Here is a 13,044-nt window from a genome sequence, read left to right as displayed (position 1 = left end):
TAAATAAATAAAAATTAAAAAAAAAAAGGCAGTCAGGCAGAAGGAGTTCTTTCTCACTCAGGCTTCTTCTATTCAGTCCTTCACCTGACTGGACGAGGCCCACCCCTATTACAGAGGGCAATCTGCTTTAGTCAGTCTACTGATTCAAATGTTAATCTCCCCCAGAAACACCTTCACAGACACATCCAGAGTAATGTCTGGGCACCTCGTGGTCTAGCCAAGTTGACACATTGGATTAACCATCACACTCAACCTTTATTCTGAGCTTCAGAGGACCGAGCTCTGCTTCTGAACCTCCCTTGATACATGTCTTTGGAAGTGTGCAGGGACAGGCTGAATAGCCTCATGGTTAGGAGCAAGGGCACCAGTGGAGACAGCCTAGGTTCAAACCCTGTCTCCACCATTTAACAGTGAAATGCCTGTTATATATTTTCTGCAAAGATGGCTGCAGACAGCTCCTCCCAGATCTGGGTAATCCTGTTGCTTCTTCCATCAAGAAGTGGAGTTTGTACTCGACATAAAATAGATAAGCAATAAGGATCTACTGTACAGCACAGGGAACTATATTCAATATCTTGTAATAACCTATAATGGAAAATAATCTGATATATCTATATATCTATATCTATCTATATCTATATATCTGAATCACCTTGCTGTACAGCTGAAACTAACACAATATTGTGTTTTTGTCTTTTTTTTTTTGGCCGTGCGGCTTGTGAGATCTTAGTTCCCCAACCAGGGATCAAACCTGAGCCCACAGCAGTGAAAGTGCCTAGTCTTAACCACTGGACCACCAGGGAAGTCCCTAACACAATACTGTAAATCAACTATACTATAATTTAAAAAGAAAAGTAATGGAGTTTGTTCACCTCCCCTTGAATGACTTGTTTGGGCCAGTAGAATATGGTGGAGTGACACTGTGTGACTTCCCAGCCTTGAGAAGCTTTGTGACTTCTGTTTTCTTTTTTTTTTAATTAATTAGCTAATTAATTAATTTTATTTTTGGTTGCATTGGGTCTTCCTTGCTGCACATGGGCTTTCTCTAAGTTGCGGCGAGTGGAGGCAACTCTTTGTTGCGGGGCATGGGCTTTTCATTGCAGTGGCTTCTCCTGTTGCAGAGCACGGGCTCTAGGTGTGCGGGCTTCAGTAGTTGTGGCATGCAGGCTCTGTAGTTGTGGCACATGAGCTCAGTAGTTGTGGCTTGTGGGCTCTAGAGCACAGGCTCAGTAGAGCCAATATTTTGAGTAGAGCCAATGAGAAGCCTGCGCACCTCAACGAAGAGTAGCCCCTGCTCTCCGCAACTAGAGAAAGCCTGCGCACAGCAACAAAGACCCAACACAGCCAAAAATAAATAAAGTAAAAAAAAAAGAAGTAAGGATGATCAGCCCTATCATTTATCAAAATAATCATTGAAACCAGATGCCAAAGGTTTCAACTTGCAGTTAGTAAGAAAATCTTCAATCTTTTTTTAAATTTAATTTTTATTTTATATTGGATTATAGTTTTTATTTATTTATTTATTTTTTGCGGTACGCGGGCCTCTCACTGCTGTGGCCTCTCCCATTGCGGAGCACAGGCTCCGGACACGCAAGCTCAGCGGCCATGGCTCACGGGCCCAGCTGGTCCGCAGCATGTGGGATCTTCCCGGACCGGGGCATGAACCCGTGTCCCCTGCATCGGCAGGCGGACTCTCAACCACTGCGCCACCAGGGAAGCCCTATATTGGATTATAGTTGATTTACAATGTTGTGTTAGTTTCAGGTGTACAGCAAAGTGATTCAGTTATACATACACATACATCCATTCTTTTTCCGATTCTTTTCCCATCTAGCAGACAATCTCTAAGTACAGAAACCACTGAGCCAAGTGAACACTGGGTTAGTCATTCGTCTTTATGTAGATAGCAAAGAAAAATGTTCGCAGATATTTATATACCCAATGTCTTAAAATTAGAGTCCAAAACACATTTCTTCCATAGCTGCCATCACAAAAGATAATACTTTTACAACATGCATAGATTTTTTAACAGTCCCAAGGATTATAAACTTGAAACCTTGAAACTATGACTTTTAGTAATGAAATATGTTAAGATGTTTGTTGTGAAATATTCTGCTGATGAAAGGCTGTGAACCATGCCTGTGAAACGAAGGTAAGTTTGCTAAACAAACTTGTGACAACGCACCACTGCCTGCTGTCATTCTAGAACATTGCTGATGTAGTTTTAAGTATCTTAACTGGTATAAAAGACTGCATAGGGCTTCCCTGGTGGCGCAGTGGTTGAGAGTCCGCCTGCCGATGCAGAGGACACGGGTTCGTGCCCCGGCCCGGGAGGATCCCGCATGCCACGGAGCGGCTGGGCCCGTGAGCCATGGCTGCTGAGCCTGTGCGTCCGGAGCCTGTGCTCCGCAACGGGAGAGGCCACAACAGTGAGAGGCCCACGTATCGCAAAAAAAAAAAAAAAGACTGCATAGATTATCTTAGAATTTGGAACAAATATAAAGTCATTCTTCCTTGCAAAGTTATTCTGTGCGTAGAATAAATAAATGACTGACAGGTAAGTTTAGAACAATGGTTCTCAACTGGGGATAATTTTGCTCCCTGTTTTAAAAATATAGGCTTTGTTATTATCCAGGTATGGTGAGGCCAACAGATCAGGGTACCACTGCCACTGAAAACACAGTTTGTTGTGGTGATACAGTAAGAAATATGTATTTGATGTTTGTCCCCAGTTCCTGACACATAGCTTCTGAAACCCTTGTAATTTCCTGAGTGATGGGGGTGAGAGGTGCATCATTTGTTTTAATATTTGGTCTTTGTCCAAGACAGCTCATAAAACCCTGGACCCTCCAGAGTCATAAGAATGCCTTTTTGGGGACTTCCCTGGTGGTGCAGTGCTTAAGAATCCGCCTAGCAATGCAGGGGACAGGGGTTCGAACCCTGGTCCAGGAAGATTCCCACATGCTGTGGAGCAACTAAGCCCGTGCGCCACAACTACTGAGCTCGTGTGCCACAACTACTGAGCCTGCGAGCCACAACTACTGAAGCCCGCACACCTAGAGCGCATGCTCTGCAACAAGAGAAGCCACCACAATGAGAAGCCCGCTCACCACAAGGAAGAGTATGCCCATCTTGCTACAACTAGAGAGAGCCTGTGCACAGCGACGAAAACCCAATGCAAGCAAGATAAATAAATAAACAAATTTATAAAAAAAAAAAAAGTAGGGTTATAGTCACAGATCCCAAGAGGAGGGGGCCCGCCATGCCCTGGGGCAGCCCCAGGGGCAGCCAGGAGGCAGAGGAGAGCAAGGGGAAGACAGGGTAAGCGCCCTTACTGTGGTTTCCATGGGAAGGAACAGGTGAGTCAGGGTAAATAGATTTAGGATTGTCTAGTTTGAATAACTGCAGCAGACTCTATGGCATAGGGACAGCCCTTAACTGTCTGGTACCTGGCCCTGGGGTGACTAGGACAGGGAAATAGTGGCCCAGGGTATAATAGCCTAATAAAGGAGGCGGTTGAGGGTTTGGGCTCTGGATTGGATGGTTTGCATACAAAAGACATGCACAAAGGCAGGTTGTTTGCTATCTCTAGGAATTAGCTAGTCCTGACATGGGCAGTCCCTCCAGGGTCAGCAAGGCCCCAACATGTCAAAGCATCAAAATCACAGAAAAAACAGAGAGAATTAATACACGTCCTCCCCCCACCAGGAGGCAAGTTCAATGTCATGAGACATTTAGAGGAGGGGCGAGGGGTGCTATTGGTATCTAGTGGGTGGAAACCCGGGATGTTGCTCAACATCCCACAATGCCCAGGACAGCCTCCCTCCCCCATCTGCGGATGAGCGAGCCCCAAACGTCAATTGTGCTGAGGTTGAGAAATCCTGGTTCAGGGCAAAATGCAAAGCCTTATTTCCCCAATTAACAGTTGATTAATTAAATAGTTTCCTGATTCAGTAGACTTTTCTTGTTCCAGACCTTGCAACGGAACACGGGGGCAGATGCAAACTGGATGGATGGGGGGGGCCATTTGGTCTGATATAACTGGCTGACTCAAGACCCAGATGTTCAAAATGCACTGTGAGGAAAGCTCTAGAAAGAGCGGAATGGAGTGAGGGTTCCAGATGCCAACTGTTTATATTCCTCTTCCTGGGTCTTTGATTTGATGAGAAAACATGAGTAATTGTTTTGCTCTGCAACACATAGGCGGCATCTGCTATATGTTCCAAGCCCCTGCCCAGATCTTGTGAGCATTCCATACACATTTGTCGATCAAATCATATATGCCTGTATGAATGACTGTGCATCTGGTAGGTGCATGAGTATTTGATGAATAAACAATTGAATGAATGAATGAAAATCATGAATATATTTTTGAGGAATTTAAAGAGAGGTAAGAGTGACTTGTTTTTTAATGCCATTTGCAGCAACATGGATGGACCTAGAGATCATACTAAGTGAAGTAAGTCAGACAGAGAAAGACAAATAGCATATCATATCATGTATATGTGGAATCTAAAATATGACACAAGTGAACTTATCTACGAAACAGAAACAGACTCACAGACACAGAGAACAGACTTGTGGTTGCCAAGGGGGGAGGGGTTGGGGAAGGATGGACTTGGAGGTTGGGATTAGCAGATGCAAATTATCATACATAGGATGGAGAAACCACAGGGTCCTACTGGATAGCACAGGGAACTATATTCAATATCCTGTGAGAAACCATAATGGAAAAGAATATGAAAAAGAATGTATAACTCAATCACTTTGCTATACAGCATAAATTAATACAACATTGTAAATCAACTATACTTCAATAAAATACATTTTAACAATTAAAAATATTTTGAAAAATAAGGGTGGCTTGTTTTTGAATCTTCCTAATTCCTTCATTAAAAACCAAACACCAAGGGAGGGAGATGCAAGAGGGAAGAGATATGGGGACATATGTATATGTATAGTTGATTCACTTTGTTATAAAGCAGAAACTAACACACCATTGTAAAGCAATTATATTCCAATAAAGATGTTAAAAAATTAAAAAACAAAAACCACCACCCCCCTTAAAAAAAAAAACCCAGCAAACACAGCAAGTAAAAAGACCTACAGACAACATTTTCGGTAAAACTAGGTGAACCCCAGTGAACCCTAGAATACAAGCAGATGGGCTCAACCAAATACATATTTCTTATTCTAAATCACAAATAAAATAATAGCAGTTATGAGCAAACAAATATGTAAAATTAAGAAATCTCAGAAAGGAGATGGGTGGGGGGGGAATGACATAAACAGGAGATGACAAGGGTCAGAAAAGGACTAGAAACTTTAAAAAAGACATTTTACAAAATGCCAGGTAAATTATAGGAAGCACGAGAATGAACAGACACACAGAAAATAGAGTAAGTGAAACTGATGTCAGAAAGAAGAACAATCCAATATGAATGAAGAGATTAAAACTATTCAAGGGAAAGTGATAGAAATAAGGGAGAGACAAAGAATATCCCAAAATACCGTAATAGAAATAGCTGAAGGGACTTCCCTGGTGGTACAGTGGTTAAGAATCTGCCTGCCAGTGCACGGGACACAGGTTCGAGCCCTAGTCCAGGAAGATCCCACATGCCACCGAGCAACTAAGCCCATGTGCCACAACTACTGAGCCTGCACTCTACAGCCTGTGAGTCACAACTACTGAGCCCACGTGCCACAACTACTGAAGCGGCACGCCTAGAGCCTGTGCTCTGCAGCAAGAGAAACCACTGCTATGAGAAACCTTCACACCGCAGCAAAGAGTAGCCCCTGCTTTCCGCAACTAGAGAAAGCCCACACAGAGCGATGAAGACACAGCCAAAAAAAAAAAGAAATAGCTGAAGAAGAAAACCAAAACAATGGAACAAAACAAGTCATAAAAATCATAATCTAATAAACTTTCCTGAAAGAAAGAATTTGAAATTGAAGGGCCAAGAATATAACTAGGAAATTGGCCAAAAAGAGTCATCCGTAAGACACACTCTAGGAGAACTACGAGTTTATTGGGTTTTTTTTAAGGGGAAAATAATTATTTGCACATCTGAGCAATAGATCACATTAACTTAAAAGGGAAAGAAAAGCAGATTAGGGCTTCCCTGGTGGCGCAGTGGTTGAGAGTCCGCCTGCCGATGCAGGGGACACGGGTTCGTGCCCCGATCCCGGAAGATCCCACATGCCGCGGAGCGGCTGGGCCCGCGAGCCATGGCCGCGGAGCCTGTGTGTCCGGAGCCTGTGCTCCGCAGCGGGAGAGGCCACAGCAGTGAGAGGCCCGCGTACAGCAAAAAAAAAAAAAAAAAAAGAAAAGCAGATTAGCAACAGATTTTTTGATGTTCTAGGAGAGAGTGGTTTAACAATTGTATGATACTTAGCAGCATATTCAAAAAAAAAAAACTTGACCAAGTGGGGTTTATTCTAGCAATGCAAAGATGGTCAAAATTAGGAAATCATTAATAAAATTTATCATCTTAACAGAGCTAAGAAGAAAAAAATCACATGATCATCCCCAATATGCTAAAAGGACATTTGACAAAATTGAATAACTATTCACTTTAACATGCAATTAAATATGAAGTGATAGTTCTTTAAAATATTGATAGATAGCCCAAAATTCAGGATCTCAATGAGCAAATATTAGAGGCTGTAATACAAAAGACACTAGTGTCTAAATTTCAATCAGGGACAAGAAGGCCCACTATTTTCACTGCTGTTTACCACAAAGAACATGTTTTCCACTGTGTGAAAATCTAATGAGATCTCACTCACCTGCCCTGAGATTGTTCTGGTATCACACAGCCAACGGGTGAAAGGAATTCAGTTTTAAGTGACTCAGCACATTCATTTGCCAAATATTCTTTGCATGCCTACAGTTTTCAGGCATTCTTTTAGGTACAAGCGATAACACAGTGAGCTGGAATAGAAGATGATCCTGTGGTCAGGTTGACAGTTGTACCCCACATTCCATTTTGTTTCCTGCCAGGATGAATAGCTGTGACTTTCTTCCTGACTCCAGTTGGGACTGTCTGAGGAAAACCATGCAGGGAGCATGAACCTATTCCTTTCTCTGCCCCAGACGCAGACCTGTGGGGTTACTCTCAAGGTACCACAATGCACAATGTGATACAGCTATGAACTAGGGGAGGGAAGAGAGGACACTTCCTTAGCTGGGGTTTTCTTCCTCCCCCTTCCTCCTTCCAAACTAAGACGTTAAATGCTCACCCTGCCTTTAAAGATACATTCTATCCAGTAGCATTGAAACCATCTGTCCCCTTAGTAAAGCGTTGAACCACTTACCAGAATCAAGTACACAAAAAGCTGGCTGAAGAGGTATTGAAGCCCTGCTGAAGATCTTAAACATGTGACCACCTTGATTTCCAAACTGCCACCTGACCCTGTGAACTTGCTTTGCTCTGCTGGTAATCACTGGGTTTTAACAATTAAGAAGGGTTTTTGTTTGTTTGTTTGTTTTTTTGCCCTCTAAGAGAACATTGCAGTCCTTAAAACTTGTATTTCTCAGTGCTTTACTAAGATATCCGAACTTTTCTACTCTGCTGGGTGGCGAGTAATGCCATGATTTGTTGAGATTATTTCGATTGGCTCTCAATTACTCAGCTTTACTCAGGGGTGAGTCATTTAAAAGATTACAGGCGCTCTCCCCTCCCCCAACCCAGGCCGTGCTGCTTCTGTGGCTCCGTGGCGCCTAGGGCCTCTGTTCCACAGGATGGGGTCTGTTAAAGTTGTCAAGAACAAGGCCTACTTCAAGAGATAGCAAATGGAATTTAGAAGACGGCGAGAGGGCAAAACTGACTACTATGCTTGGAAACGATTGGTAATCCAAGATAAAAATAAGTACAACACACCCAAATACAGAACGATAGTACGTGTAACCAATAGAGACATCATTTGTCAGATTGCTTATGCCCGTATAGAAGGAGATATGATAGTCTGTGCAGCTTATGCTCGCGAGCTCCCAAAGTATGGTGTGAAGGTTGGCCAGGCAACTTATGCTGCACCATGTTGTACTGGCCTGCTGTTGGCCCGCAGCCTTCTTTTTTTTTTTTTTTTTTCTTTTTGCGGTACGCGGGCCTCTCACTGTTGTGGCCTCTCCCGTTGCGGAGCACAGGCTCCGGATGCGCAGGCCCAGCGGCCATGGCTCACGGGCCCAGCCGCTCCGCGGCATATGGGATCCTCCCAGACCGGGGCACGAACCCGTACCCCCTGCATCGGCAGGCGGACTCTCAACCACTGCGCCACCAGGGAGGCCCCCGCAGCCTTCTTAATAGGTTTGGTATGGACAAACTTTATGAAGGCCAAGTCGAGGTGGCTGGAGATGAGTACAATGTGGAAAGCATTGATGGTCAACCTGGTGCCTTCACCTGTTACTTGGATGCAGGGCTTCCCAGGACTACTACTGGGGATAAAGTTTTGGGGGCCCTGAAGGGAGCTGTAAATGGAGGCTGGTCTATCCCTCACAGTACCAAAGGGTTCCCTGGTTATGATTCAGAAAGCAAAGAATTCACTGCTGAGGTTCACCAAGAGCACATCGTGGGGCAGAAAGTTGCAGATGATACGTGTTAACTGATTGAAGGAGATGAAGACGCTTGCAAAAAACAATTCTCTCAATACATAAAGAACAGCATAACTCCAGACATGATGGAGGAGATGGATAAGAAAGCTCATGCTGCAAGACGAGAGAATCCAGTGAATGAGAAGAAGCCTGAGAAAGAAGTTAAAGAGAAGAGGTGGAACCGTCCAGAAATGTCACTTGCCCAGAAGAAAGATAGGGTGGCTCAGAAGGCGGCAAGCTTCCTTAGAGTTCAGGAAAGGGCTGCTGAGAGTTAATAAACCAAACCACAACTTCTGTGAAGATTTTTCAGATAAAGACAATAATAAACTTGTTGACCAAGTAGGAAAAAATAAATAAATGAATAAAACATTACAGGCAACACTAAATCAGTTTCCCTTCCACCTGGAGCACGACTGGCTATGTCGCTCCTGTGGTGTTGGAGCGCCCTCTCGTGGTGACAATAATCCCCTGCAGTCTCGGGCCAGTCCTGGTTTGGCGCCCTGAGACGAGGTCACAGGTCCCTCTCTAAAACTCAAAATAGGGCCACTTTTCACAGTGCCCTTGGAAAATAATTCAAAATTGGATTACCACCATCCAAGGAAGCTCCAAAATAAAAGAAAATTCTCTTGCCCTAATCAACTGCTGGGCAATTAAGATAAAATTATTTCTGATTTGCAGGTTCTGTTAACTAGGTAACGTCAGCCTCCATCTGCTCACATGGAAAAGCTGAGGCCTGCATTCCTCATGTTTTCATCAACTCTCTTGAGTGCATTCACGTGTGGGTCATTAGAGTTATCAGGAGAGCTAGCACTGGCCCCAAGAGTAAGTACGAACTTTGCCCAGCAGAATTTCTCCTAAAACTAACTGGATGGGAGAGTTATTCTACATGCACATTTTCCTCACACGTCAGCACTTCTAAAATTGGGATGCATCTTGTTACTGAAGGTATATTAGTACTGGGGTTGAAGAAGGAGTGGCCATAAAGGCAGGGAAGCAACTGAAATGTCTTCATAGATGAATGAATGGATAAAGGAGGTGTGGTATATATGTACAATGGAATATTCCTCAGTCATAAAAAAGAATGAAACATTGCCATTTGCAGCAACATGGATGGACCAAGACATTATCATACTACATAAAGAGACAGACAGAAAAAGACAAATAATATATGATATCGCCTGCTTGTGGAAGCTAAAACAACAGTACAAACAAATGTATATACAAAAGAGAATCAGCCTCCTACACATAGGACATAAATTTATGGTACAAAAGCGGAAGGAGGGAGGGATAAATGAGTAATTTGGGATTGGTAGATAACCACTCATATATAAAATAGATAAAGAGCAAGGATTTACTGTACAGCCCAGGGAAATGTTTACTATCTTGTAACACCCTGTAATAGAAAAGAATGTAGATAGTTGAATCACTTTGCTGTATACCAGAAACTAACATAATGTTGTAAATCAACTACACTTCAATTAAAAAACAAATATTACGGGAAACACTTGGTTAATTTCCTTTCCTCATGGTGCAAAGCTGACTGTCCGCTCCTGTGGTGTCGGAGCGCCCTCTCGTGGTATCACTAATCCCCTGCAGGCTGGGGCCAGTCCTGGGCTGGAGCTCTGACACAGAGGTCAGAGGTCCCTCGATAAAGCTCAAAATAGAGCCACTTTCCACAGTCCCCTTGGAAAATAATTCAAAATTGGATTACCACCATCCGAAGAACCTCCAAATTAAAAAAAATTTTTCTCTTGTCCTAATCGATTGCTGGGCAATTATGTAAAATACTTTCTGATTTGCACGTTCTATTAACTAGGCAACTTCAGCCTCCATCTGCTCCTATGGAAAAGCTGACTCCTACATTCCCTCGTGTTTTCATCAACTCTCTTGACTACATTCACGTGTAGGGATTTAGAGAGTTACCAGGAGGGCCGGCACTGCAGTCTTAAGTACTCACTTTGACCAGCAGAATTTCTCCTAAAACTAACTGGATGAAAAACTTTTCTACATGCACAATTTTTTTCAAATTTAGCATTTCCAAAATTAGGATGCATGTTGTCACTGAAGGCTTATTACTACTGGGGTTCAAGAAGGGGTGGCCATAAAGGCATGGAAGCAACTAAAACGTCCTTCATAAATGAATAGGTACAGAAGGTGTGGTACATATGTACAATGGGATATTCCTCAGTCATAAGAAATAATAAAATATTGCCATTTGCAGCAACATGGATGGACCTAGATTTTTTTATAGTATGCGAAGTAAGCAGACAGGGAAGGTCAAATATTATATGATATCACATAAATGTGTGGTCTAAAACTAATGCAAATGAATCTATGCAGAAAACCAAAACAGTCACAAACATGCAACATATGGTTACCAAAGGGGAAAGGGAGGGAGGGACAAATTAGGAGTTTGGGTTTCACAGATGCACGTTATTATCATATATAAAATAGATAAACAAGAAGGATTTACTGTAGAGCACAGGTGCCTGTGCTTCAATATCTTGTAATAACCTTATAATGAAAAGGAATCAAAAATGAAATAATATAGAGGCGTATATATACGCATGTAAAAGTGAAGTAATCTGCTGACACCTGTAACTATCACCATATTGTATAGCAACTACACTTCATTTAACAAAGAAAGAACATGGGGCAACCCTTGGTTAGATTCCCTTCCTCCTGCTGCAAGGCTGGCTGTGCCTGCTCCTGTGGTGTTGGAGCGCCCTCTCGTGGTGATACGAATCCCCTGCAGTCTTGGGCCAGTCCTGGTTTGGTGCCCTGAGACAGAGGTCAGAGGTCCCTCGGTAAAGCTCAAAATAGGGCCACTTTTCACAGTCCCCTTGGAAAATGATTCAAAATTGGATTACCACCATCCGAGGAAGCTCCAAATTAAAAAAAAAAATTTCTCTTGCCCTAATCGACTGCTGGGCAATTAAGATAAAATTCTTTCTGATTTGCAGGTTCTTTTAACTAGGCAACTTCAGCCTCCATCTGCTCCTATGGAAAAGCTGACTCCTACATTCCCTCGCGTTTTCATTAACTCTCTTGACTACATGCACGTGTGGGGATTTAGAGAGTTACCAGGAGGGCTGGCACTGAAGTCTTAAGTACTCACTTTGACCAGCAGAGTTTCTCCTAAAACTAACTGGATGGAAAACTTTTCTACATGCACAATTTTTTTTCAACTTTAGCATTTCCAAAATTTCTGATCTGTTAACTAGGCAACTTCAGCCTCCATCTGCTCACATGGAAAAGCTGATGCCTAGATTCCCTCGCGTTTTCAACTCTCTCGACTACATTCACGTGTGGGTCATTAGAGTTATCAGGAGAGCTAGCACTGGCCCCAAGAGTAAGTACGAACTTTGCCCAGCAGAATTTCTCCTAAAACTAACTGGATGGGAGAGTTATTCTACATGCACATTTTCCTCACACGTCAGCACTTCTAAAATTGGGATGCATCTTGTTACTGAAGGTATATTAGTACTGGGGTTGAAGAAGGAGTGGCCATAAAGGCAGGGAAGCAACTGAAATGTCTTCATAGATGAATGAATGGATAAAGGAGGTGTGGTATATATGTACAATGGAATATTCCTCAGTCATAAAAAAGAATGAAACATTGCCATCTGCAGCAACATGGATGGACCAAGACATTGTCATACTACATAAAGACAGATAGACAGAAAAAGGCAAATAATATATGATATCACCTGCTTGTGGAAGCTAAAAAAAAGTACAAACGAATGTATATACAAAAGAGAATCAGCCTCCTACACATAGGACATAAATTTATGGTACAAAAGCGGAAGGAGGGAGGGATAAATGAGTAATTTGGGATTGGTAGATAACCACTCATATATAAAATAGATAAAGAGCAAGGGTTTACTGTACAGCCCGGGGAAATGTTTACTATCTTGTAACACCCTGTAATAGAAAAGAATGTAGATAGTTGAATCACTTTGCTGTATACCAGAAACTAACATAATGTTGTAAATCAACTACACTTCAATTAAAAAACAAATATTACGGGAAACACTTGGTTAGTTTCCCTTCCTCATGGTGCAAAGCTGTGTCCGCTCCTGTGGTGTTGGAGCGCCCTCTCGTGGTATCACTAATCCCCTGCAGGCTGGGGCCAGTCCTGGGCTGGAGCTCTGACACAGAGGTCAAAGGTCCCTCGATAAAGCTCAGAGTAAGGCCACTTTTCACAGTCCCCTTGAAAATAATTCACAATTGGATTACCAACATCCGAGGAAGCTCCAAACTAAAAAAATTTCTCTTGCCCTAATCGATTGCTGGGCAATTATGTAAAATTCTTTGATTTGCAGGTTCTGTTAACTAGGTAACTTCAGCCTCCATCTGCTCACATGGAAAAGCTGACTCCTACATTCCTTCACGTTTTCATCAACTCTCTTGACTACATTCACGTGTGGGGAATTAGAGAGTTACCAGGAGGG

At 42.8% G+C, this 13,044-nt stretch overlaps 1 pseudogene across 1 annotated transcript; it reads left to right on the top strand.

Annotated features, from left to right (window-relative positions):
- The first annotated feature begins 8,313 nt into the window (after nt 1-8,313).
- LOC309794824 (large ribosomal subunit protein uL18-like) lies at nt 8,314-8,901 on the top strand (annotated as a pseudogene). Its single transcript has one exon. The product of its transcript is annotated as a large ribosomal subunit protein uL18-like (transcript).
- Nucleotides 8,902-13,044: the final 4,143 nt, after the last annotated feature.

This window comes from Mesoplodon mirus (assembly GCF_964341445.2).
Source record: "Mesoplodon mirus genome assembly, chromosome: 19".
Lineage (NCBI taxonomy): Eukaryota > Metazoa > Chordata > Mammalia > Artiodactyla > Ziphiidae > Mesoplodon > Mesoplodon mirus.
The sequence above is the reverse complement of the archived record's forward strand: the minus strand, read 5'-3'. Positions and strand labels throughout refer to the sequence as shown.